The sequence below is a fragment of the Panthera leo genome, chromosome E1 (assembly GCF_018350215.1).
Source record: "Panthera leo isolate Ple1 chromosome E1, P.leo_Ple1_pat1.1, whole genome shotgun sequence".
Taxonomy (NCBI): domain Eukaryota; kingdom Metazoa; phylum Chordata; class Mammalia; order Carnivora; family Felidae; genus Panthera; species Panthera leo.
Genome location: NC_056692.1, coordinates 20,878,307 through 20,905,412, shown reverse-complemented (window position 1 = coordinate 20,905,412; position 27,106 = coordinate 20,878,307). Strand labels below are relative to the sequence as shown.

The following is a 27,106-nucleotide window of genomic DNA, read 5'->3' as shown; positions in this document are numbered from 1 at the left end:
TCGATCTTTTTGTACTTGTTGAGGACTGATTTGTGTCTCAGTATGTGGTCTATTCTGGAGAATGTTCCATGTGCACTGGAGAAGAATGTATACTCTGCTGCTTTAGGATGAAATGTTCTGAATATATGTATTAAGTCTATCTGGTCAGTATGTCATTCAAAGCCATTGTTTCCTTATTGATTTTTTGATTAGATAATCTGCCCATTGCTGTGAGTGGGGTGTTGAAGTCCCCTGTGATTATAGTATTACTATCAATGAGTTTATTTATGTTTGTGATTAATTGATTTATATATTTGGGTGCTCCCACATTTGTTTACAATTGTTAGGTCGTCTTGGTGGATAGACCCTTTCATTATGATATAATGCCCTTCTGCATCTCTTGATACAGTCTTTATTTTAAAGTCTAGATTGTCTGATATAAGTATGGCTACTCCGGCTTTCTTTTGTTGACCATTAGCATGATAGATGGTTCTCCATCCCCTTATTTTCAATCTGAAGGTGTCTTTAGGTCTAAAGTGGGTCTCTTGTAAACAACATATACATGGATCTTGTTTTCTTATCCATTCTGTTATCCTATGTCTTTTGATTGGGACATTTAGTCCATTGACATTTACAGTGAGTACAGAAAGATATGAATTTATGGCCATTATGTTGCTTGTAGAGTTGGAGTTTCTGGTGGTGTTCTCTGGTCCTTTCTAGTCTTTCTTGCTTTTGGTCTTTATTTATTTGTTTGTTTGTTTTTTATCATCTTTTCTCCCCTCAGAGAATCCCCCTTAGAATTTCTTGCAGGACTGGTTTAGTGGTCACAAACTCCTTTAATTTTTGTTTGTCTGGGAAACTTTTTCTCTCTCCTTCTATTTTGAATGACAGCCTTGCTGTATAAAGAATTCTTGGCTGCAAATTTTTCTGATTCAGCACACCTAAAATATCCTGCCACTCCTTTCTGGCCTGCCAAGTTTCTGTGGATAGGTCTGCTGCAAACCTGATCTGTCTTCCCTTATAGGTTAGGGACATTTTTCATTGCTGCTTTCGTGATTTTCTCCTTGCCTGAGTATTTTGTGAATTTGACTATGATCGATTTTTGTTAAATCTAATGGGGTCTTCTGTGCTTCCTGGATTTTGAGGTCTGTGTCTTTCCCCAGGTTAGGAAAGTTTTCTGCTATGATTTGCTCACATAACCCTTCTACCCCTATTTCTCTCGCTCTTCCTCTTCTGGGACCCCTATGATTCTGATGTTGTTCCTTTTTAAGGAGTCACTGATTTCTCTAATTCTTAAATCATGCTCTTTTGCTTTAATCTCCCTATTTTTTTCTGTTTCATTATTCTCCATAAGTTTGTCCACTATATCACTAATTCTCTGTTCTGCCTTATTCACCCTTGCCATTGTGGCATCCATTCAAGATTGCAGCTCAGTTATAGCATTTTTTATTTCATCCTGACTAGCTTTTACTTCTTTTATCTTTGCAGAAAGGGATTCTAATCTATTTTCAACTCAATTCTTATTATCATGATTCTAAATTCTGGTTCAGACATCTTGCTTGTATCTGTGTTGGTTAAATCTCTGGCTGTCTTTTCTTCCTGCTCTTTCTTTTGGGGTGAATTCCTTCATTTCATCATTTTGAAGGGAGAAAAGGAATTAATGAGGTAAAAAAATTAAAATTTAAAATAATTAAAATTTAAAAATACTAAAATTAAAAAATTAAACACAGACACACACAAAATAGAAAAAATGATGATAGATCCTAGATGTGTTTTGGTCTGGGTGTTGAAAGGGGCTCGATAGATTAGAGAAAAAAAGGGGAAAGAAAAAAAAGAAATCTTTTGAAAATTTGAGAAAAATGAACAACTGAAGTAGACTAAAATGAAATGATGGAAGTGAAATAGAATTTGAAAAAATTTACACAAAAGTAAAAAATATAGTAGAAAAAGTTAAATAAAAATATCTTTAATAAAATTGAAAATAAAAATGAATGTTTGTTCTCTTTCTGTATTCAAGAAAAAGAAACGAAACGAAAAAGAGAAAAAAGAAAAAAAAGAAAGCAAATTGAATAGATGGACAGGTGAACAGAGTGAAATACGTCTGAAATTACTTCGTTTTTCCCTAGAAGTCAGACTATGAAGCGCTTTATAGTCTGTAAACTAAGCAGGCGGAGAGACTTGTGTTCTAAAGAGCGAAGTTGGCCCAGTTGGGCGGGGCTCAGTGTAACGGCTCCGTTGTCCACTAGATGGCGCTGCTACCTTACTGGGGTGGAGTGTTGTGGCGCTCGTAGTTGCGTATGTGCATGCGCAGAAGCGGTGAAAATGGCGTCACGCAGCTACCCAGTCTCTAATATCGGAACTCTGCTCTCCCCGATCAGCAGTCACGCACTGTCCTTTGTCTTTGGCGTCCACTCCCCGCTTTTACACAGTCTGTGACCAAGCCCCAAGCAGCACCTCCCTCCTGAGTTTTGTTCAGATGCGGCTGTTTTTCCCGACCACTTACTTCTGAGGGACTGCGGCTTTGACCCCTTCCGCCCCTCTGCGGAGGGTCTCACTGAGCACTGGCTGGGTGCTGGCTGCACCCAGGAAGGTTCGCGGGACCCTGCTGCTGCCAGTGCCCAGAGACCACGGCCAGGTGCCAGCCCGCCCCAGAAAAAGTTTGCGAGAAGGTGTAGCAGCAGCACCTCAGGGATTATGGAAAATCACGAAGTGCATCTGGCACCAGGCTTCACCCTTAACGACCTTGTTCCAGCACCAGTGAATGTGGTACCCTCCCAGGTCCACTGGGGCCTTGCCTTTGGGGGACCCACACAGCCTCTACCAGGTGTCCTCCCAGCAGGGGAACCGCCTCTTCCCGTGTGGCCTGAAGACCCTGGACTCCGCTCCGCTCCTGGGGATTCCCCCTTCCCACCAGAGCACCACCAGGTATCAGCTGCGGAGTTTCAGACTCTGTGCCCCCCCTGTTTATGGTCTTAATGGAATTTAAACCCTCTCCTTTCTCTTTTCTCCTTTCCCCCTTTTTATTTCAGTCCCTGAGTCTGTTTCTACTTTTCCACTTTCTCTCCAGCTGCTTTGGGGGGGGGGTGCTTTTCCCATATTCTCCCTTCCCCGTCTCCATCCTCTCCGCACGCAAAAGTGGCTCCCTGTCCTCTGCGGCTCCTCTCTCCCCCAGTTCACCTCTCCACGCCACGTACCTGCTGATTTCTGTGGTTCAGGTTGTGCAGGTTGTTGTGTTAATCCTCAGATCAGTTTTCTAGGTGTGCTGGATGGTTTAGTGTTGGTCTGTATTTCATGGACACAAGACACACAAAAAACTTCCATCCTGTTCTGCCATCTTGGCTCCTCCTCTGATGTCTTGGCTTTCAATCCAGTGAGCTCTTCACCACCACCCACTGGAATGACTGGGATATGCAAAATAATAATAATAATAATAATAATAATAATAATGTTGACGCTTCCTGGGTGTGAACCAGCCTGCTAGCTCTCTGGCAATACTTATCCCTAATAACTTATGCATGGTCAGTTTGAAAGTAGCTTCTCCAATCCGGGGTGTCTGGGTAACCTGGAACTTCACCCCGGCTCCAGTTTACTTGCATCCCTTCACATCCTCACCTCCCTCAGTCAGAGAGACTAGAACCTATGGAAGATATTCTACCTTGATTGGGACACAGAGCTGAAGGGTTGTCGAGGGGTAGAAAGGGGAAACAACCCCACCTAAAGATCGACTAACCGACATACTCCACTGAGAAATCCCTGCCCGGGACAGCTTTGGATGCCTGACAGACATGGGTTCAAATCCCAAGACCTCCGTTAGGCAAAAAGACTCACCCTTCTGGTTCTTAACTTCCTCCCCAGCAAAATAGAAACACTACTCTCTCATTGGATTGTATGAAGATTAAAAAGATTCGTGAATATGGAGCTGCTAGCATGGGGACTGGCACATAGTAGGCACTCAACAGTGGTATTGTCCCCTCTCCCCTCCTTCCCCCGATTCCAGAACAAATCATGCTGGCTCCTTCAACCTCCTTATGGGTCATGAGGATTTATGAGGCAATACCAAGCAAACATTTCTGTTTCCTAGGAAGTACAAGGCTGCTGTTTTGAGAGAGAGAGAGAGGGAAAAAAAGATTTAAAATTTAGCTGTCTTCCTGTCATCTGGGTTTGAGCCTCCAGGAGGCCTCCTGTGGCCGTCCTGCATTTTATGACCTTGGCGGGTTTCATTACAGGCCCTGATTCTTGGAAACTCATCTACCATCCTGACCCTGAGAGCATTTGATTTGAAACATCAATCACGGTTTAGTGTCAAGCTCCCTGTTTACATGTAAGTGCAGACACTCTTGTTGCCAAATCTGGACTGTGGTCTCAGAATGGGGTTTCACGGGTCCATGTGGCCTGGGAAAGAACGTACAGTCAGCCCAGTCTAATTGTCTCCTGCTGCCGTCACCTTGGTAATACTATGCCAAGAAGCAGCACCGCCTGCATGGTCTCAGCCCTGTACCACCCTGGGACCTCTGGCTGGAAGACATAATGTCAATATCACCAGGCCAGCATGGAGGCATCAAAACTCAGCCAGGACTGAAGAGCCGGTCCCCAGAAGGAGACCGGTCATACAAACTGCCAGATCCAAGGGACTTCTGCAAACTCTAATCAAGATTCCTAAAATATGGGCTTCTCGGGTTGTTATGGGTATTATACCTACAACCAAAAACATATGTGTTCAGTAGTCAAATGTGTTTCAAAGTGCTAAATTATGATGTGTCAAACACTTCTCTTTCCTGTAGTACTTATCAGAATCTTTAATAAGCATATGTGCCTGTGAATCTCCAAGAGAGGAATATAAAATATAGGGCTTTGTCAACTTTTTCAAATTGCACACCTTTTTTTTTTAATCTCCAAAAAGAGCATCCGATGGGACCAGGGTTCCCCAGAACATATTTTGGGAATTGCTGATCCCTGATCCATGCTGGCAGCATTTCCAAGGGGCACAGGGCATGAGCTTGTGGGTTGTGCTATTCTCAGTGTCAGAGGATATGAGGGATACTCAAGGGACCAGTCACAGGGATGAGGGTTTGGCTGAGCATCTGGTTTGCAGATGCTCTATTCCCAGCAAGGGATCAAGCTGATAACCTCTGAGGATGGAGAGGAAACTGCAAACTCCCCGGGGGAAAGATTAGAGAGAGAGCCTACTGAATGGCAATTGGTACGGGCAGAAGGCTCTGAATCAGTGAGGATACTTTTTGGTTGCAAGTGGGAAAACCTCATTCAATTATGCTTCAGTAAACTAGAGGGCTTATTGGGTCTCAGAACTGACCAGACCATCCAGGTAGACCAATGAGCCTTCAGACCTGGCTCAACCCAGGGATCAAATGCTATCACCCAGGTAAGGTTTATCTCTCTCCATGTTGACTCAATCTTGGCCAGACTGTGCCTTTATGATAGCCACTGGAAGTTCCCAATTCTGCTCCTTCTAGCTTCAGCTCTAATGGAAATGAAAGCCCACTCCACCAACAGCACACACGTGCACATGCGCACACACACACACACACACACACGAATTGAGATTCCTTGGCTAACGCTGGCTTGATCGGGATCACATGCTCATCTCTGAACCACCTGGGCCACAGGATCAGATGTACCAGTTCCCTTAGTGTTAGCCATAGTCACCACCCTTGGAGTCTAGGTAGAGTCTGCTTTATCCGAAGCACATGGGCTGGGTGGCAGAGGTGATTCCCAAGAGGGAAACTGGGGATTAGTTACCAGGAAGGTGAATGGATATTGGGCAGTAGATGCCAGGAATGTCCACAACAGATTGTCTTTCTGGTTGACCCCAGGGGTGATAGTAGCTGACCTTCCTTCCCATACTGTCCAGATGGCATGATGGGCTCCTCGCACTCTGCCAGGTTGGCCTCTCATTGACTTAGTGGCTGGACGAGGACTGAGCTTGCCTATAGCAAGTGACCAGACCTGGACAAGGGAGGCACAGGTAGGGACTGACCAGAAAAGCAACAGGCTAAGTTCTTCTGGAAGACTTTGATGTTTCACAGGATAAAAGACCAAATAATATCCAGACTTAGGAGAACATGACTTAGTGCAGGGTCCCTGTCAAAGCCCAATTCTCAGAGGCCAGGCAACCCAAGGCTTTCCCTATTCCCCTCCAGGTCTGATGAATAGAAAACAGAAGCAAGGATTGAAAGCCGGATGCCAACCAAATATCAACTTGATTCAAGGCCAGGTTCATGCTTACTAACTCCCAAAATGCAGGGCCTTCTGGCTTCAGCCAGATTGGAGAACATTGCTTATCTGAGGCTAAAACAAGGGTCTAATAACCCTCATGCCTTACTCAGACCTTGGAACCTCCTGGAGCAACGGAGCAGACCATGAAAACCCTACCCAGCCAGACACTGGCCTGCTCCACATAGCCAGAGAGAGTGACAAGCCAGTCACAGCCTGGATCCCACTCTAGGGCTCTCAGCCTGTGTGAGCCAAAAACAGAGGAGTGAGTCCCCCCGTCTGTCCTATGGCGCAGGGGAGGCCCCGGGACAAAAACAAAGGTGAAGCCTGTCACCCGCCCGTGAAGTACATCACTACCCCTCATAGTTAAGATGCCAGTGAAGGTCAGCCCCCACCCCAATCAGATGAGCCACTCCTCTCCAATGGGTGGAATTAAAGAGGGGCAGGGGGTGGTCGCTCAACCCCAACACATCCCAAGAGGACAGGGGTGGGCACTGGGGAGAGAAGGAAACATTGTCTCCGCATTGTTCTAAAGAGACCCAGTTTCTTCTCAGGTGGCTCCGGGTAATCTTCTGGCCAGGCGGGCTGGACCCAGGATGGAGCTTGGGGCCTGGCTGGACCAGAGGGGTTGCTGCCCAGAACAACCCAAAACCTATGACTTGAAGAGGTGTGTGAATACACGCACAGACACACATAGGCATGTGCAAACATACATACAGATATGTGTGTATATATCACATCATATATATGTGATATGGTATGTGTCAGACACTGGGCTAAGCTGTTGGGACGATAAAAATCCACTGATGAGGTCCCTGCTGTCATGCTGCTTCCAGCCCAGAGCAGAAAACACATGTAGAAACCATCTATCCTAGGGCAGTGTGCTACACGCGCTGACGGAGCTCCCAGTAAGGAAGAGGTTGTGGGTGCACAGAGGAAGGAGGACCTTTGCCGCCGTGGTCAAGCCAGAGGCAGTCACCACAGGGAGGTGGAGGCCAGAAGTCACACCCCTGGACCAGGCAGTTCCCATCCCCATGTGGTCTCCTGCTGCCTGAATTCTGCCGGGTTTCCTCTTCCTCCGCGCTGGCCTGGCCACCTCTGCCGGGAGCGTTAGGGCAGAGCTGCTCCTCTAAGCCCTCTGGCTTTTGCTTTCCCCCGCCAGCTGTCTCGCCCAGTTCTTTGGCTTCTCTTGTTCTCTTGTTCAGCGCCTGGGAAGGTTCCGAGCTCATCTGAGCCGGCACCGCGAGCCGCTCATTGTCGTGGGATCTAAGGGCTATTCTTTGCTTTTTTTCTCTCCCTGACTTTTCAAGCGCTGCTTCTCCTGGAAAGACCTGAGGGAACACACCCCCAGGGCAAGAATTAAGCTAAATAAAACTGGAAGGAGAAATTTAGATAACTGCGTTATTTAAGTAGATAATGAAACCCACAATCATTATCTTAAACTCACATTTTCTTTCCATGGAAACGCGTATCTAATTTTTTCCCCCGATATTCTTTTTTAATACAGTTTTTCTAATTCTAGTCAATGGAGGAACAGGACTCTGGGTGCATAGCTCACTTTACACTTTGTGCCTGGTCCAGCTGGAGCCCGGCTTTCCCCTCCCCCTCTTCCCCCCCCCCCCCCCCCCCCCCCCCCCGCCCAGAGAGCCCCCGGCGGGGGGCACTGACCTGCTGGCCACACCCTGGCCACCCAGATCGGGAAAGCAATTTCTCGAAAATTGTCATTCATTCATTTATTCAACTAACGGACATTTAACGGACACCTACAATGGGCCAGCAGTGCTTTAAGTACAGAGGACATGATAATTAAACATAACAGACCCAAATCCATGCTCTCACTGCCTGGAGGAGACAGAAAGTAAACAAGATAAATAAGTAAAGGAGATAGTATAGTGATTAATAAGTTCTAAGAATTAAAACTAAGTCTGGGAACAGGAATATGTGTTGGCAGGAGAAATTTTAAGATGGCCAGAGAAGGCCTCCCTGAGAGGCTGATGTTTAAGAAAGACCTGGAGGAAGTAAGAAACTAGCCTTATGGATCTAGGGAAGGAGTACTCCAGGCAAAGGGAGCAACCAGTGCAAAGGCCCTGAGGGGGAAGTTTGCCTGGGGTATCCAAAGAACAGTGGAAGTGAGCTTAGGGGCCTGATCATGTAAGGGCCTGATAATCATGGTAAGGACTTTGGCATTTGCTCTAAGCGTGGTGGGGAGACACTGAACGGTCCTGAGCGGAGGAGTCACGTAATTTCAGAGGATCCCTGTGACTGATGTGCTGGGAATAAACTGAAGGAGGCAAGGGTAAAAGCAAACAGGAAGAGGCCCCTTACCTGAAGTTGCAATAAACCAATGAGAAAGATAAAGGCTTAGACCACAGTGGTGGACGGGGACAAGGAGTCAGATTCTGTATCTGTTCTGAATGTAGAGGGACAGAACCACGGTGACAGCAGACCTGTGGGGTAAGAGGAGTAAAAGGAGTGAGGGATGGCATTGGGACTGTGGGTCTGAGCAGTGGAAAGATGGAGTTTTCCATTCCCCAGTTGGGAAAGGACCATCAGGAGCTCACTTCTGGAAAAGCTTGGGCATCTGAGTGAGATATGTAAGTGGGCAGCTCAGAACATGAGTCTGGAGGTTAGGGGCGTGGACTGGGCCAGATTGATTTGAGAGTCCTCAGCATATAGATAGCTTTTAAATCTCTGAGACTGGACGAGATTCCCTTGAGACTGAGAGCTGAGTCAAAAAAAACAAAAACAAAAACAAAAACAAAAACCCATAAATTGTTTGCCTCTATGCCCAGCGTTGCTATAGCTGCTTGACCTACAGAGATGAGACTCGTTTTTGGCCCAAGAGAGATGTAAAAGCAATGTCAATGGAAGGCAATCACTTCCAGTTGTAATCAAGGGTTACAGCTCTTGGGTTGACCCTCCGTGGGGTGGGGATGTCAGGGAAGGCCTTCCAAAAGGGAGGACTCCTCAGCTCCCTTGAAAGGTACAAGGAGTTATCCCAGCAGAGACGCAGGTGTCAAGCAAAAAGTCGGCACAGAGCCCCGGGGCTAGAGCTAGAAGTGCCTGTGGAAGGGGGGTGGGTGGCGGGGAGGCATGGAGGTGGAAGGCAGGTGTCAGATGTGATGCTGGGGAGTATGGGCTTCGTCCTGAGGTGGACACGGAAGGACCAGTGGAAGACTATGCTCATGAGAATGTCATTGCCAGGTTCACTTTATTAAAAATTAAAACATATGACATTAAAATTAAACATATTAAAAATTAAACGTATGACATGTATCCAGGTTGGTGACGGTGGTCAGTGATGCAATTCTTTACAAGGGAGAGGAGTGCCGACTTCCGAGCCTGCTCCTTTGGTCATAGCACAATAAGTGGCCTGAAGCTTGAGGACTGCTTTTTCGGGGGCAGGACCATGTTCAAGCTCAAGGGAATGGGGTGGGAGCTCCCAATGTATCAATGCTACTACATCACTTTATGTACATCATCCCAAACCACGCAGGAGAGAGTATGAATATCTGTTTTCTAGAGAGTTTGTGTACGAAGTCCAAAGTCACTCAGCACAAATATGGGGAGCCAGGATTTGAAACCCAGTCTGTGTGTGCCTCCCCCGATGTAGCACTTCTGAGTGAACATTCCCCACCTGCCAAGAGCACACAATTTGCAGGGCATCTGATGATTAAACAGCTTGGCTAAGTGGTTCTCACGCCTCATCCACAGTTGTCCTTTCCTTGACATACTGTGGATAGAATTTAAATATTGTCTTTCAAATCAATGCTCATTTTATTAGCAGGAAGCATTTAGAATGAGCCATTACACCATCACAGGGGCTTTTATTATTGGTCCTTAATAAATGTTTGATGCTCAAAACGGTTATGAGCCCACAGTACGGGGAAGGTCCCACCCTGCTCCCTCCTCTGCTCTCTCTGCCATAAAATTAACTGAGGTATTCGTTAACAGACTTATCATTTATCTTACTTTTAACTGGCATGATGCCGGAAAAATAAAACAAGCATATCGGAGGAACTACCGAAGGCTTTTTAATGATAGCAAAGTTAAATGGAAAGAGCAGTCCTTCCCACTGGCTTTTTATCATGAGTCAGGTCTCCAAGAAAGACAGTTAATGACATGGCCAAGGCCTGGGACCTGCATTGCAGACTCATCCGTTTGCTTTCTAGAAGTGGGATAGTGCATTGTTCTCCAGCCGGGGTGGTGATATTTAAAGAGACCTTTATTTTCCCATTTCGGTTGTGCCTGAAATGGCTTGGTGTAGATGTTTGTTTGCTGGCTTCAGCCATGCAGAGGATGGGTCTTTTGTCCCCCAGTTGGAGAGCTTCCAAAGAGGACACAGGAGATTCATCCAGGCTGGGGAGGGCTATGTAGGCTGGAGGTGGCCACAAGAGGTAACAATATACCAAGCAGTATTATGGTCAGGCTGCCATGTGTCAGGTGACAGGACAGAGTGAAAAAGTGAAGCCATTATAACAAGGGACCAAGAGTCTGCAGGGTATGGGGAGGTAGAACCCCAGACCTGGGTAACATAAAAATAACAACAGCTAACGTGTTACTGAATGTTCACTATGCACTGGGCATAGGACTAGTTTCTGTGTGTCAACTCATCATACACCACCTCTATGAGGTTAGTTCTAATTCATTTCTGGTTTACAGATGAGGAAACCTAGTACCAAGAGGTTAAGCAATTGTCCCAGGGTCAGGGCTCCCTGGTAACATGTGTGGCATTCATAGCAAGAGTACCAATGGGGGCCCATAGACCGTATGTCTAAATATTTGCAAGTTGTGAACCCAGGTAACAAATTACAAAATGAGATACGTCCTCTCATCCTACTTGACAAATATACCTGTATAATGACTGGAAAGCCCAGTTTGAATTCAGAATTCTCACACTCCTTGGAGCCCCAGACAAGAGCCAGTGGCTTAGGGAGAGCAGTCCCTGACCCACAGATTACCCCCATTTTCTTCCTACCCCCCAGCCCGGTCTTAAGCTGCAAGGGACCTTTCCTACATGCATGCGGATGCCTCAGCCCCCACATCCAAGCTCCAGACATTCCACTGCAAACAGCCACCGTGTGGATCCAGTGAGGACTTCTGGATCCTGGAAGCTGACTTGGAGTTATTCAGCCAGAGTTCCATGGTTCCAGGACCCCAGAGTGTGGTCTAGAATGAGAAACCTGCACTCCAGGTGGGTGCATCCTCCTGGTCCCTGGAGGGAAGGACAGCGATGGAAGAGGGCCAGAGAAGCATCTTCTAAAGCAGGGGGCCCAGGGCACGCCCAGTGGCAGAGCTTATGTTTGAACCCAGGCTGTCTGGCTGGCTCCAGAGTCTGGATGCTGAACCCCTAGACAATTCTCTCTCAACTACAAAACATAAAGTCTAAATGGTGGCTATAACTTCCCAGAATCCCACAGCATGAGAGCAGGGAGGGAGTAAAATGCTTTAAGTTAATTACATTAAAGGTAGTTACAGTTAGCTGAACGCTTCCCACTGTCACTTTGACTCTCCACCCATTTTATAAAGAATCTGAGGCTTGGGAAGGTTAAGGGACTTTCTCAAGAAGGCAGACGGACCCCAGACGAAAACCCAGGCCATCTCCTGCTCCACGCTACCCCTCCCCTACCCCACCTGCCAGCTTTTTAGCGAGGACCTGGGTGAGTGTCCCTGCAGGGGACAGCTCCCACCACACGATTTACACTGTGTGTTCTAATGCTGAGGCAGAGATTCCTACTCCCATCTGTGTCATGCCTCCGGGAGCCCTGGGTGGCGTCATTGCGTTCCAATTAGCCTTCTGAATCATATTTGTTGTCTTAAAATATTTATATCCAACCACTTCCCACCTGCTAGAATAGAGTTTTGTCTTCTTCCACAGTGCGTCGCCGGCTCAAGCCCAAAGGAGTACTCTTGTCACTTGAGTTGATCATGACATCAGGCACCTCCACCAAGTGTGACAGTGTTCCCTAACCAGATGTAAGTGGATGACTGGCGCCACCACCCAGGGCACGCAGACCCTTGCACTTGGAGCTCACTGTTTCTGACAATGGCGCATCGCTTCCACCAACAGAGGCCATTTGCAATGCTGTTTATATTCTTCAGCTGGCTCCCCATTCCTGCCCGGGGCTTGGTGGGGGTTCCAGCAGACAGCTGCAGGGTTGGCCCGTGGGCACTCCCATACATTTTTATCCTTCTCAGTGGAGGGAGATGGTTGGAGCGTCTTTTGCTGCAGGCAATGTTGACATTCTTCTTCCATAAGTGACCATCACCATCATCATCTCATGTACTTTTAGTTCACAGGCAGGCAGCATAGTAACGTGGGAAAAGCCGGATTTATACCTAAGATCCACCTCTTAATAGCCACGTGACCTCCATTCCATTATCTGACCTCTCCAAGTACCAGTTTCCCAATTTGTCAAATGGGGATGATGAAGGAATCATGGTTAAGGATGAAATGAACTGTTGAACTTGCTCACAGCTTTCATGGAACATATATTCTGTGCCCCATCATTTCCCTAATCCTTTTGACATTTGTAAAGTGCCCAGCAGCAGAGCATCTGGCACACGGTAGGCATGCAATTCGTGAGGTAAGGCAGGGCGTGTCACATTTTTACAGAGGAGGAAACTGAGGCTTATAGGAATTCGGTAACCGTCCAAACTAAGCCAACAGGTAAACTGGTACCAGGACCCACAGCTAGGAGGAGTAGCCACTTTCGGAAGCATCTCCATTCATCCTTAGACAAAACAGACCCCCCCTGCCCAAGGAAAGCAGCATGGCTGTAAAGGCGTGGGGGTCAACGACACCTGAACCATGCCTTCTCTCCTTGGAACCTTGAAATTGGAGAGCTGAGAATCCCAGCCAGGGTGCTTCACCCCCAAAGCCCAAAATGGTATCAGGGCAGCCTCCACCTCTCCAACACAATGCTTCACCTCCTGGATTGTAATTTGTATTTGAGTGCCAAGTCCAATAACATTTTGGCAGGATTCGTATCAATAGCCCTCCTTCTGTCCCTCAACCCATCTAGACCATCAATCTCAGAGTCCCCTCACTGTGTCCCAGGAAGGAGAAGAGGTGAGAGCAGCCATCCTTGAGGTGTACTGAGCTGGAGCTATGGAGCTATGACCTTCCTTCCTGGCTGCATGACCTTGGGCAAGTCATGTGACTTTCTGACCCTTGTTTCCCCTTTCCTTACAGTAAAGATGATCACGTGTGTTCTCTAACCCCAATAATATCTTTCAGTTATTGGGTTATGAATCTGTACTCCTGCAGCCTGCAGACTCCCTGAAGACAGGGTTCATTTCGCAATGTAAATAAATTGATGACCAGTAGCCATATATTATACTGGATTGAATAAAACCTTAAAACCTATAAGATATCAATCCAACCACCACCACAACCGCCATTTATAGTTATAGTTATAATGTTAGGAAGTTATTGGCAAGATGCTTTTCTATCCATACTCTGCCTTGATCCTGACAATGACTCTTTTCTGTATCATTATCCCATTTTACAATAAGAACTCTGAGGTTTTGAAGGGATAGAGGAAATGTCTCCAGGTCATGCAGATTCCAAGTGATGGAGCCACACATGTACCTGTGTCTGTACAAGTCTAAATATGTTCCAAGGCTCCTGGGTAGCTCAGTCAGTTGAGCATCCAACTCTTGATTTTAGCTCAGGTCATGATCCCAGGGTGGTGGGATTGAGCCCTGTATCAAGCTCCATACTGAGCATGGAGCCTATTTAAGATTCTCTCTCTCTCCCTCTATCCCTCTCTGCCACTCATGTTCTCTCTCTCTCAAAAATAAAAATAAAAATAAAAAATAAATACATATGCTCCATGACTTTTTCTTCCCCACACTGCTGTTGTTTGGGAGTTTTAGCCTATGCAAAGGCTGCTTTGCACCAGCTGCCTGTGCTCAGGAAGGTTGGGGTTGGGGCTGACATCTCACTTTTTAAAATTTTCTTTCTACTTTAATAAATAGTATGTCACAATTCAGGCAAGCCAGCCGAATAATAATTTGTCAAGCCCGACACCCGCCTTAGCTCCCACACTCATCTTCCTACCTCCTGCCTCTCCTTCTCAGTCCGGTCTTCACACATCCTGCTGAGCTCCAGATATTTCTGCCTGGGTGCTGTCATCATTCCCTGAGAAGTGGCAAACATTAACTTTTTGTCTTTCCCCAAAGTTTTCCACTCAGCCTCCTGTGATAGGCTTTACAGCTTGGCCTGCTGGAGAGGGGAAAGCTGATGGCCCTGAGGGCCCCAGAATCTGGACTTCACCACACGTCCCCTCCCCCCACCCCAGGACTTTGTCCCTTTGACCTTGGTCTGGGTTTTATAGAGTATAACAGGTTGGGTTACAGTATTGTAAGTTAGCAGTGGGAGCTTCCAAACTAAGCCACTAATCTCCAGATTCCCCAGATCCTGTGGAAAGTTTTATTACTTCCTGACACTTATCAGGTGTTAACAAAGGATTCTAAGTGAATTAAGTAGAGTTTCCCCTCTTCCAAAGAACAGATAAAACATCTTTGTAACTAGAACATTAACATGTAAATGAATACCATTAATAGACTTTCAAGTGATTAGTTCTACCAAGTAGGTTAAGCATTTCCCTGAAACCCAGGGTGAATTCTTCTATTGCTTAGCAAACTCTTGCCCTGCAGACCACTGTGGTGAGCAATCCTTCTTAAACAAGGACCAGTTCTGGAAAAATAAAAATGTGTATGGGGCAGAGGTTTTTTCCATTCAGTCCAAAAATAGCTACAGTGAGTCCCATGGCAGAAATAAAATGTATTATTAAAACAATTTGTCTGCTTTATTGTCTAGGACAATGTTGATTAGAAAATTTGGAACTGCTTTTTAACCTGTAAAAGATTAATATCTGAGCCTTTATGAGAAATAGCATCAGAGAAGAAGATTTCCAATTTTTGTTCTTGAAATCGAAGCACACACCGTATCATGGAACTGGATGAAATGTGGATTTGCTATATTATTTTTTGATATATGTATGTATGTATGTATGTATGTATCCACTTCCTCTTGGTCATGGTTGATTCATCACAAGATCTGAATTATGAGACTGACTACTGCGCTAACGAGGCACCTACAAGATCTGAATTAGTAAGCACCTGAAGTCAGGAGGTGAGAAACCTGGGGACAGTCACACCTTCTTGCTCCTAGCCCATCCAACAGATCCCAAGGAATGTAGATGGTCCCCAGGGAATGTCACCATAGTAGCAAAGTGAGCCCACCTTCTCAATCCTATTTACAGCTATTACAGACATCCTTCCTAAGTATGTCTGAACACTTTTTTTGAATCTATGAACTCATATGTAGCTTTTGCCTGCAATATCTCTTTATTAAGGAGAAGGGGAAGGGGAGGCAGAGGGGGTGGAGGGAAAAAAGAGATTTTCTTTCATGATGAAATGAAAAATAGGGTCACTGTAGTGAACTCTGGGATTAATTCCTCAACCCGTAAGCCCCCTCTTCTACTGCATGAATAACAGGGTAGACCTGACTGACAGACAGCTCAGGAAAAGGCATGTGGCACAATTCTGGCCAATGAGATACAGAGAGAAGTTTGCAGGAGGATTCTGGGAGATGTGCTTTCCTGCCTTAAGAGGAACGTTGTGGAGTCTGTTTCTCCTTTCTGTAGGTGAGCCCAAGGAAGTTTGTAGCATTGATCTTGAGTAGCATGGGGAACCAGCCTTGGGAGAAGCCAGCACTGCGAGTGGCTGTGTGAAGAGAGTGTCCTTGTGTGCTGTTATCCACCTTAGCTCCAGATGGCAGGTGGCTTCTCAACCTCCTCCCCCTTCCGTTTCTCCTTCTTTTAACATTTTGTCACTTTATTGAGATATCCTTATGCAGTAATATGCACATATTTAAAATGTTCAATCTAATGAGTTTTGACAAATACATACACCTATAACCCCATCAACACGATCAACAAAATATACATTTTTATCACCTCCCAAAGTTCCCTCGTGTCCACTTGCAATCCTTCCCTCCTTCTAGCTCCATCCCCAGGGAAAAACTGATCTGATTTCTGTCACTATACACTAGTTTGCACTTTCTGGAATCTTACAGAAATGGAATCATACAATGTGTTCTCTCGTGTGATTTTTTTAAACTAAGCATAATTTCCAGACTTCTCCATATTGTTGCATGTATCAACTAAACACATTTATTAGTTCTGGTAGCTTTTTTTGGAAATCCCTTACAATTGTCTACATAGAAAATTATTTCATCTATGAATAAAGTCAGCTTTGCTTCTTCCTTTCCAATTTATATTCCTTTTATTTATTTTTTCTTATTTTGTGGCACTAGCTAGGATCTCCTTCACGATGCCAAAGGGAAGTGGTAAGAACAGACCTTCGTGCCTTGTTCTTGATCTTAGGGGAAAGTCATCCACTCTTTTATCATTATTATTCAAGACTTCTATATCCTTACTGACTTTCCAGCTACATTCATATTGTCCACACTATTGAGAGAGGTGTTGATGTCCCCAACTATAAATGTGGCTTTGTCTATTTCTTCTTCTAATCCTCTCTTTTTTGCTTCATGTATCTTAAAGCTCTGCTGTTAAATGTACAAATATGTATTGTTATTATGTCCTTCTGATGAACTGACCCCTTTTATCATTATGAAATGAACCTTTTTATCCCTGGTTATATTCCTTGTTCTGAAATCTCCTTGTCTGACATTAATAAAGCCACCCCAGTTTTCTTTTGATTAGTGTTAGTATGGTTTACCTTTTCAAATTCTTTCACTTTTATCTTTATGCTTAGTTTTACTAAGCATACTTTATGCTTTATGGGTTTTTTTTTTTTGTAGACATCACAAAATTGAGTTCTGCTTTTTTTAACCCAATCTGACTGTCTCCACCTTTAATTGAGATGGTAAGACCATGTTGATTATAGATGTGGTTTGTTTTAAACCTACCAATTTGATATTTGTCTTTTTTTGCCCCATCTAGTCTTTGTTCCTCTTTCTACTCACCTTGTCTTCTTTTGGATTAATTGATTATTTTTAATGATTCCATTGTGTCTTCTTTGTTAGCTTCCTAGATCTGTCTCTTTGTTTTCTGTTTTTTCGCGGTTGTTCTAAAGCAAGATTTCTAAACTCTGAAACATTTGGGGCTAGATAATTATTGTCAGAGGATGCTGTCCTGAGCATTGTAGGATGTTTAACAGTATCCCTGGCCTTACCTACTAGGTGCCAGTAGCAGCCCTCCCCACATTGTGACAAATATCCCCAGGATGGGCGACCTAGAACCACAGCTAAATCTTTAATTTATCAGTCTAACTTTAAGCAAATGTTAAACTACTTCATATATAGTATGTATGTGAATATAGTATTCTACACCTCACCTTAGTGCTATTTTCATCATATATTTTATTCTACATGCACTATAAACCCCACAATACATCACTATTTTTACTTCATCTTTTTTCCTTCCAAATTTTTATTTAAATTCTAGTTAGTTAACATATAGTGTGATATTGGTTTCAGGTGCAGAATTTAGTGATTCATCACTTACATACAACACCCAGTGCTCATCATAACAATACCCGTCACCCATTTAGCCCACCCCCCTCGCCACCTCCCTCCAGCAGCCCTCAGTTTATTCTCTATGGTTAAGAGTCTGTTATGGTTTGCTTCCCTCTCTTTGTTTTTTTTTTTTTTTTCCCTCCCCATACGTTCATCTGTTTTGTTTCCTAAAATCCATATATGAGCGAAATCATATGGTATTTGTCTTTCTCTGACTGACTTACTTTGCTTAGCATGATATACTCTAGCTCCATCCACGTCATTGCAGATGGCAAGATTTCATTCTTTCTTTTTTTTTTTTTTTAATTTTTTTTTTAACATTTATTTATTTTTGAGACAGAGAGAGACAGAGCATGAACGGGGGAGGGTCAGAGAGAGGGAGACACAGAATCTGAAACAGGCACCAGGCTCTGAGCTGTCAGCACAGAGCCTGACATGGGGCTTGAACTCACGGACGGTGAGATCGTGACCCGAGCTGAAGTCGGACGCTTAACCGACTGAGCCACCCAGGCGCCCCAAGATTTCATTCTTTCTGATGGATGAGTAATATTCCATTGTATCTATATACCACATCTTCTTTATCCACTCATCAGTCGATAGACACTTGGGCTCTTTCCATTTCAGTTATTGTTGATAATGCTGTCATAAACATCAGGGTGCATGTATCCTTATTTTTGTATCCTTTGGGTAGATACCTAGTAGTGCAGTTTCTGGGTCATAGGATAGTTCTATTTTTAACTTTTTGAGGAACCTCCATACTGTTTTCCAGAGTGACTTCACCAGTTTGCCTTGCCACCAACAGTGCGAGAGGGTTCCCCTTTTTCTGCATCTTGGCCAACATCTGTTGTTTCCTGTATTGTTAATTTTAGCCATTGTGACAGCTGTGAGGTGGTATCTCATCGTGGTTTAGACTTGTATTTCCCTGATGATGAGTGACGTTGAACATCTTTTCATGAGTCTTTTAGCCATTTGGATGTCTTCTTTGGAAAAATGTCTATGTCTTCTGCCCATTTCTTAACTGGATTGTTTTTTGGGTGTTGTGTTTGATAATTTCTTTATAGATTTTGGATACTAACCCTGTATCAGATATGTCATTTGCAAATATATTTTGCCATTCTGTAGGCTACCTTTTAGTTTTGTTGATTGTTTCCTTTGCTATGCAGGAGCCTTTTGTCTTGACGAAGTCCCGATAGTTCATTTTTGCTTTTGTTTCCCTTGCCTCTGCTGACTTGTCTAGTAAGAAGTTGCTATGGCCAAGGGCAATCTGAAAGAAATGGACAAATTCCTAGAAACATGCAAACTACCAAAACTGAAACAGGGAGAAATAGAAAATTTGAACAGACCCATAACCTGCAAAGTAATTGAATCAATAATCAAAAATATCTCCCAAAACAAAAGTCCAGGACCAGATGGCTTCCAGGGGGAATTCTACCAGACATTTAAAGAAGAGTTAATACCTATTCTTCTCAAACTGTTTGAAAAAATAGAAACAGAATAAAAACTTCCAGACTCATTCAGTGAAGCCAGCATTACTTTGATTCCAAAACTAAAGACCACACTAAAAAGGAGAATTACAGGCCAATATCCCTGATGAACATGGTTACAAAAATTCGCAACAAGATACTAGCAAATCGAATCCAACAGTATGTTAAAAGAATTATTCACTAGTATCAAGCAGGATTTATTCCCGGGCTGCAGGGGTGCTTTAATATTTGCAAATCAATCAACATGATACACCACATTAATAAAAGAAAGAATAAGAACCATATGGTCCTCTCAACGGATACAGAAAAAGCATCTGACAAAATACAGCGTACATTCTTGACAAAAACCCTCAACACAGTAGGGATAGATGGGCCATACCTCAACATCATATTTTTACTTTCTGAGCATAATCTTTTAAGGAGATGTTTTAAATATGAAAAAATATTTTATATTTACTCACATATTTCTTATATAAATTCAAATTTCCATCCACCAGCATTTTAGTTTCTGCTTAAAAGACTTATTCTAACATTTCACGTGGTCGTGTCTGCTGTTGATTAGTTTTGTCATCATTTGATTTTTTTAAATTTGTATTATTGAAGTACTGTTGACCTTCAATATTACATTAGTTTCAGGGGTACAAGGTGGTGGTTCAACAATTCTACACAGTGCAATATTCACCCCAAGTGTAACTACCATCTGTCACCCACACAACATTATCACAATAGTATTGCCTAGATCTCCTATGCCGTACTTTTCAGCCCCATCATTTGGACGCTTGAAAATCTTTGGTTCACCTTTGTTTCTGGAATGTATTTTCACTTGATATAGAATCCTAGGCTAGTAGTTACTTTCTTTCAATATTTTAAAGCTATCACTACATTATCTTCGAACTTGCATTCTTTCTGAGAAGTCTGCTTTTATTTTAAAAAAAATATTTTTTAATGTTTCTTTATTTTTGAGAGAGAGGGAGACAGAGCACGAGTGGGGGAGGGGCAGAGAGAGAGGAAGACACAGAATCCGAAACAGGCTCCAGGCTCCGAGCTGTCAGCACAGAGCCTGACGCGGGGCTTGAACCCATGAACCATGAGATCATGACGTGAGCCAAAGTCGGACGCTTAACCGACTGAGCCACCCAGCCGCCCCTGTTTTTATTTTTATCTTTGTTTCTCTCTATTTACTCTTACTGCTGTTTTTCAGCAACTCAATTATAGCGTGCTTTCATGTAGTTTTTTACATGTTTCTTTTTTTTTAATTTTTTTTAAAGTTTATTACTTTATTTTAAGAGAGACAGACAGTACCAGCAGGGGAGAGGCAGAGAAAGAGAGAGAGGGAGAGAGAAAGAGAGACTCCCAGGCAGGCTCTGTGCTGTCAGCGCAAAGCCTGACATGGGGCTCGAACTCACTAAACTGAGATCATGACCTGAGCTGAAATCAAGAGTCAGATGCTTAACCGGCAGAGCCACTCAGGCGCCCCTACATGTTTCTTACGTTTACAGTCCATTCATTTCTTTGCATCAATAGGTTTACAATTTCCATAAAAATTTTTTAAAATCCTGGCCTTTATTTCTTCCAATATTTTTCTCTACTTTCTCTAGATATATTTATCTACAGCTCACTGATACTTTGTTATTTTTATTTTGTCTTTTCTCTCTGTGTTTCATTCTGGATAGTCTCTATTGCTATGTTTTCAGGTTCACTGATCTTTTCTTCTGCACCGTCTAATTGGCTGTGAATTCCACCCAGTGTATTTTTTAAATTAAGGTATAATTGACATATAACATTGTATTAGTTTCAGATGTACACCATAATGATTTATGTACATTGCAAAATGATCATCACGATAAGTCTAGCTATCTGTCCCATACATGGTCACAAAATTTTTTTTCTTGTGTTGAAGACCTTTAAAATTTACTGTCTTAGCAACTTGCAAATATGCAATACAGTTTTATTAACTATAGACACCATGCTATATGTTACATCTCCATGACTTACTTATTTTATAACATGAAACTTATACCTTTTGACTCCCTTCACTCATCCCTCTCCCTCTCCCTCTCCCCTCTCACAACCACCATTCTGTTCTCTGTACCTATGAGTTTAGTGGGGGGTTTTTTGGGCAGGGGGAGGGGGAGCAGGGAGTTCCTTTGCTTAATTTTGTGTTTGGTTGATTAGTTTTTTAGATTTTAGATTTTAGATTCCACATATGAGTGAGATCATACAGTATTTACCTTTCTCTGTCTGACTTATTTCACTGATCATAATTCCCTCAAGGTCCATCCATGTTGTTGCAAATGTCAGGATTTCCTCCTTTCTCGTGGCTGAATAATATTCCACTTATAAATATATAACACCATTTATTGACGAGACTGTTCTTTCCTCATTGTATATTCTTGCCTCCTATGTTTATAAATTAATTGACAATAACTGTGTGGGTTTATTAGATATATCACACACACACACACACACACACACACACACACACACGTCTCATATCTTCTTTATCCATTCAGGCTGTTTCCACATCTTAGCTATTATAAATAATGTTGTGGTGAACATGGTGGTGCATGTATCTTTTTTAATCAGTGTTTTATTTTCTTCAGATAAAAAGCAAGAAGTGGAATTGCTGAATCACATGGTAGTTCTACTTTTAAGTTTTTGAGGAACCTCCATGTTGATTTTCATAATAGCTGAATCAATTTGCATTCCCACCAACAAGGCATACAAATTCTCTTCTCTCCACATCCTTGCCAAACTTGTTACTTCTTCTAACAGGTATGAGGTGATATCTCACTGTGCTTTTGATCTGTATTCCTCTGATGATTAGTGATGTTAAGCATGTTTTCATGTGCCTGTTGGCCATCTGCATTCCTTCTTTGGAAAAATGTCTATTCATATCCTCTGTCCATTTTTTAATCAGATTGTTTGGGGGGTTTACTGTTGATTTCTATGAGTTCTTTATACATTTTGGATACTAACCCTTTATCAGAAATACGATTTGAAAATGTTTTCTCTTTCAGTAAGATGCCTTTTCATTTCATTGATGATTTCTTTCGATGTGTAGAAGCTTTTTAGTTTGATAGAGTCCCACTTACTCACTTTTGCTTTTCTTGCATCTGCTTTTGGAGTCAGATCCAAAAATTAATTGTCAAGACCAATGTCAAAGGGCCTACCACCTATGTTTTCTTCTAGGAGTTTTATGGTTTCAGGTCTTGCATTCAATTATTTAATCCCTTTTGAGTTCATTTTTATGCATAGTGTAAGATAGTGTCTAGTTACACTCTTTTCCATGTAGCTGTCCAGTTTTCCCAACACCATTTATTTTTTTTTAAGTTTACTTATTTCTTGTGAAAGAGACAGAGAGAGCAAGCAGGGAAGGGGCAGAGGAGGGGAGAGAGAATCCGAGGCAGGCCCCATACTACAGTGACAGAGTCCACCGCGGGGCTCAGACTCACAAACCGTGAGACCATGACCTGAGCTAAAACCAAGAGCTGGACGCTTAACTGCCTGAGCCACCCAGGTGCCCCTCCCAACACCATTTATTGAAGAGACTGTTCTTTCCTCCTTGTATATTCTTGCCTCCTGTGTTGTAAGTTAATTGACCATATCTGTGTGGGCTTATTTCTGAGTTCTCTATTCTGTCCTATTGATCTGTGTGTCTGTTTTTATGCTAATACATTGTTTTGATTACTATTACTTTGTAATACAGTTTGTAATTGGGGAGTGTCATGCCTCCAGCTTTCTTTTTCTTTCCTAAGAGTGCTTTGACAAATTGGGGTCTTTTGTTGTTCCCATACAAATTTTAGTACTGTTTGTTCTATTGTTATGAAAAATGCCTTTGGAATTTTGTTAGGGATTGCATTGAATCTGTAGATTGCTTTGGGCAGTATGGACATTTTAGCGATATTAATTATTCCAATCCATGAGCATGGATACCCATAATATTTGTGCTTTTTCTATTTCTTTTATTGCTGTCTTATAGTTTTCAGTGTACATGTCTTTCACTTCCTTAGTTAAATTTATTCCTAGATATTTTATTCTTTTTCATGCAATTATAAATGGGATTGTTTTCTTAATTTCTCTTTCTGATAGTTCATAATGAGTGTCTAGAAATGCAACCGATTTTTGTGTATTGATTTTGTATCCTAAAACTTTACTGAGTTAGTTTATTAGTTCTAACAATTTTTGGGTAGAGTCTTTAAGGTTTTCTATATATAAAATCATATCCTGCACATAGTAACAGTTTGACTTCTTTTCTGATTTGGATATCTTTATTTCTTTTTCTTGCCTAATTCCTGTGGCTAGAACTTCCAATAATATGTTGAATAAAAGTAGTGAGAATAGGAATCCTCTTGTTTCTGATCTTAGAGGAAAGGCTTTCGGCTTTTCACCATCAAGTATGATGTTAGCTATGGGCTTGTCATATACAGCCTTAATTATTTTGAAGTGTATTCAATCTATACCCATTTTGTTGAGGGCTTTTAGTCATAAATGGATATTGAATTTTATCAAATGCTTTTCCTATGTTTATTGAGATGGTCATATGGTTTTCATCCTTCACTTTGCTTTTGTTTTTTTAATGTTTATTTATTTATTTTTGAGAGGGAGAGAGAGAGAGAGTGAAGGAGGGGCGGAGAGACAGGAGAGAGAGAATCCCAAGCAGGCTCCGTGCTGCCAGCACAGAGCCTGATTCAGGGTTTGATCTCACAAATCACAAGATCATGACCTGAGCTGAAATCAAGAGTCAGTCGCTTAACTGACTGAGCCCCCCAGGCACCCTCATCCTTCCTTTTGTTAATGTGGTATGTTACATTGATTTGTGCATATTGAACCATCCTCACATCCCTGGAATAAACCCCATGGGTGATGATCATGAGGAATGATCCTTTTAATGTATTGAATTCAGTTTGCTAATATTTTGTTGAGGCTTTTTGCATCTATGTTCATCAGGGATATTGGCCTGTAATTTTTTATTCTTGTGATGTCCTTGTCTGGTTTTGAAATCAGGGTAATTCTGGCCTCATAAAATGAGTTTTGAAGCATATTTTTCACGAAAGACGTTATATTTTTCATATCAAAAATTTTGCTTTGGGTCTTCTTGATATCTTCCATGTCTCTCCTTATCGTGCTCACGCTTTCTTCTATCTTCTTAAACAACCAGTATATGTTGATAACAGCTGTTTTAATTCTTTATCTACTAATTTGATCATCTGTTTCTTTCTGGGATATGTTTTTGTTGATTGATTTTTCTGATTTTTAGAGGCTATAGTTCTCAGTTTCTTTGCATGCCTTGATAATATTTTATTGGATTACAGGCATGGTGACTTTTATGTTGTTAGATATTGCCATTTTTTTAATCCTTTTAAGTATTTGGGGACCTTGTTTTGGGAGGCAGTTAAATATTTGGAAACAATTTTGGTGGTTTAGAACCGGGATCAGCAAACTACTTTCGAAATCCAGCCCACTTTTTGTCTGTGTAAATGAAGTTTTAATGGAACACAGTCACCAGCAACATCCATCCATTTTTGTATGGCCTGTAGCTGCACATGCTTGACAACAGCAGACCTAAGTAATTGGGACAGAAACCATATGGCTTGCAGGGCCTAAAATACTTACTATCTGGCCCTTTACAGAAATGTTTGCTGACCTCTGCTTCAGAAGCTTGCTTTTAAATTAGGTGGGTCCAGGACGACCCTAGTCTATGGGTAATTTATCTCCACTACTGATGCAATACCTTTCTGAGTACTGCATTCAATGCCTGGTGTATTGCAAAGTTATTGCCCTTCTGGCTGATAGAAACATGTTAATATTCCTGACCCTGTTTGATCTCTGGGGATGGCTCTGCCTCTGTCACCTCAACTCAGGAAGACTGTCATGCTCCTGTTAGGGTTCCCCCTTCTACCACAATCTAGAAACTCTCCTGGCAGTAAAACAGCACAATCATAGGGCTCTTCTTGTTCGTGGCCCTTCTCTTGGGATAATACACTGTCCTGCAGGGACTGTTTGTTGCCCAATGTCCCAAATCCATTCTGAGCTTCTTATGTGAACTAAACATTAACTGTTTGAGCCAAGTTGAGTTGGGTTTTCTGTTATCTGCAACCCCAAACTCCCTAACTGATACAGTCATCCTAGAGGGCAGGGTGCCAGTTTTGTGGGGAATGTATTGTCCCTTTGAACTCTGAAAAGCCATGTCATGAAGGAGATAGGGGAACAAACAAACAAAGCTCAATCAAAAACCGAAAAGCAATGTACTGCTCGAGGAAGGGGATATTTCAAAATATCAGAGTCAATTTCTACAAATGCCAGTGGGCAGCATTACAGACAAGGCATGATCAGTTTGATTTCCACTTAGACTTTTGCTATTATTGTCATTGTGTTTTGTTTTAATAAGAGATTCCAGTAAAGGTGCCAGAGGGCTAGAATTGAATAAATCTTGGGGGCGAATTTCTCTCTGTTATTAACACTATTAAGGGAGTGTTGGGACTTGTTTGTTCCTGAGATATTTAATGAAGGTTCTAGGCCTAATGAATTGAACACATTTGCTTATATTAAGCAGGTACTAAATCCCATATCAGTCTATACTATCTCCTGGGGGTGATAAGTTCTTCCGGAAGCACCCTCTGTTTGAAATAGACTGTCTTTTATTGTTCTAACCTTACTGTTGAGTTGGAGCTAACCCAGGGAGGTCACAGGTTACATGGGCCAATACTTAGGTAGCTCGTGGCACTGAAAGCTTGCCAAGAAGAGGTCAAAGGCTGACTGAATGCAGGGAGGCGTGTGAAAAGGGTAGCAAAGGATAGGAGTTGAAGATAGGAGCTGGGAGAAGTTTAAATTAGAAGGCGTCAGAGCAAACAACAGGACACAAGGCCAAAGGTCACGATCAGGAGCAGACTGGGGCAGTCACATTTGGGATGTTTATCGTGAAGGACACAGGAGACCAGAAATTTGACACATCTAAGGGCTGACCACATGTCATGGAGAAAGTTCCATCCAAAGGCTGGGGGCTCAGGTCTTTTCCTCCAAAATCGGAGACAGCAACAATTGTAGGAAATTCAGGGCATTCATGACTTTGCCTGCTCCTGGCATGTCCTCTCATAGGCAATGCCTTTTGAGACCGATATGTTCCACGTGAAGAGTTTTTACAATGGATACGCAGGAGGAGGTGTTCTCCAGTGTTAACATAATGGCTGATGAGGTATTGAGGTTGGAGGCAGGACACCTTCATTCTGCTTTTATACCATCTGGGTCACTAGATAACCAGGTGGATTTGGGCGAGTCGCTTTAACCTCCTGATACTTTAGTTCCGTATCTTTAAAGTAAAGTGGTCGGGTCGTATGGCTCAATCGTAGTAATGGACTCCATTATATGTAGTTGGAATGCAAATCTCAAAATCTGATATAAGCCACAGAAGACAGACTGGGAGGGTGTGGGTGGTACTCCATCGTGCCGTTGCTGATTTAACCAGGGAAGATTTATCATGGATCCAAAAAATGCCTTTTAATTTGAGTCCTACTTGTTCAGATGTTGATGTAACGGCAGATACAGTGTCTGTGGTCTTTCTTGAGTAAACAGTTTGAAATTACCTCCGCTACTAAAAACTTTGGAGGTCTCAGTAGGTAAGGGAAATCCATTTTAAATCAGTATCCTTTTTCTAAAATTCAGGACTTTCAAATTAAGCATGTCTTTCATGCTTCAGCAACTTCCTAGTCCAGCAATTAATTATTGTAATGTTAAAGGTCTTTATGTTTATGACACACGCTTGCATCCTGCAGGCTTATTATGAATTGTAATTTTTTCATTAACTCCCCTCATATTCATTATTTGCATTCTATTATATCTTAGTTGATCATTTATATAACAT

At 42.7% G+C, this 27,106-nt stretch overlaps 1 protein-coding gene across 1 annotated transcript in view; it reads left to right on the top strand.

The window, feature by feature from the left end:
• Window positions 1–27,106, top strand: part of ASIC2 (acid sensing ion channel subunit 2) — a 267,566-nt gene that overhangs the window by 87,226 nt on the left and 153,234 nt on the right. The gene's annotated exons all lie outside the window — the stretch shown is intronic.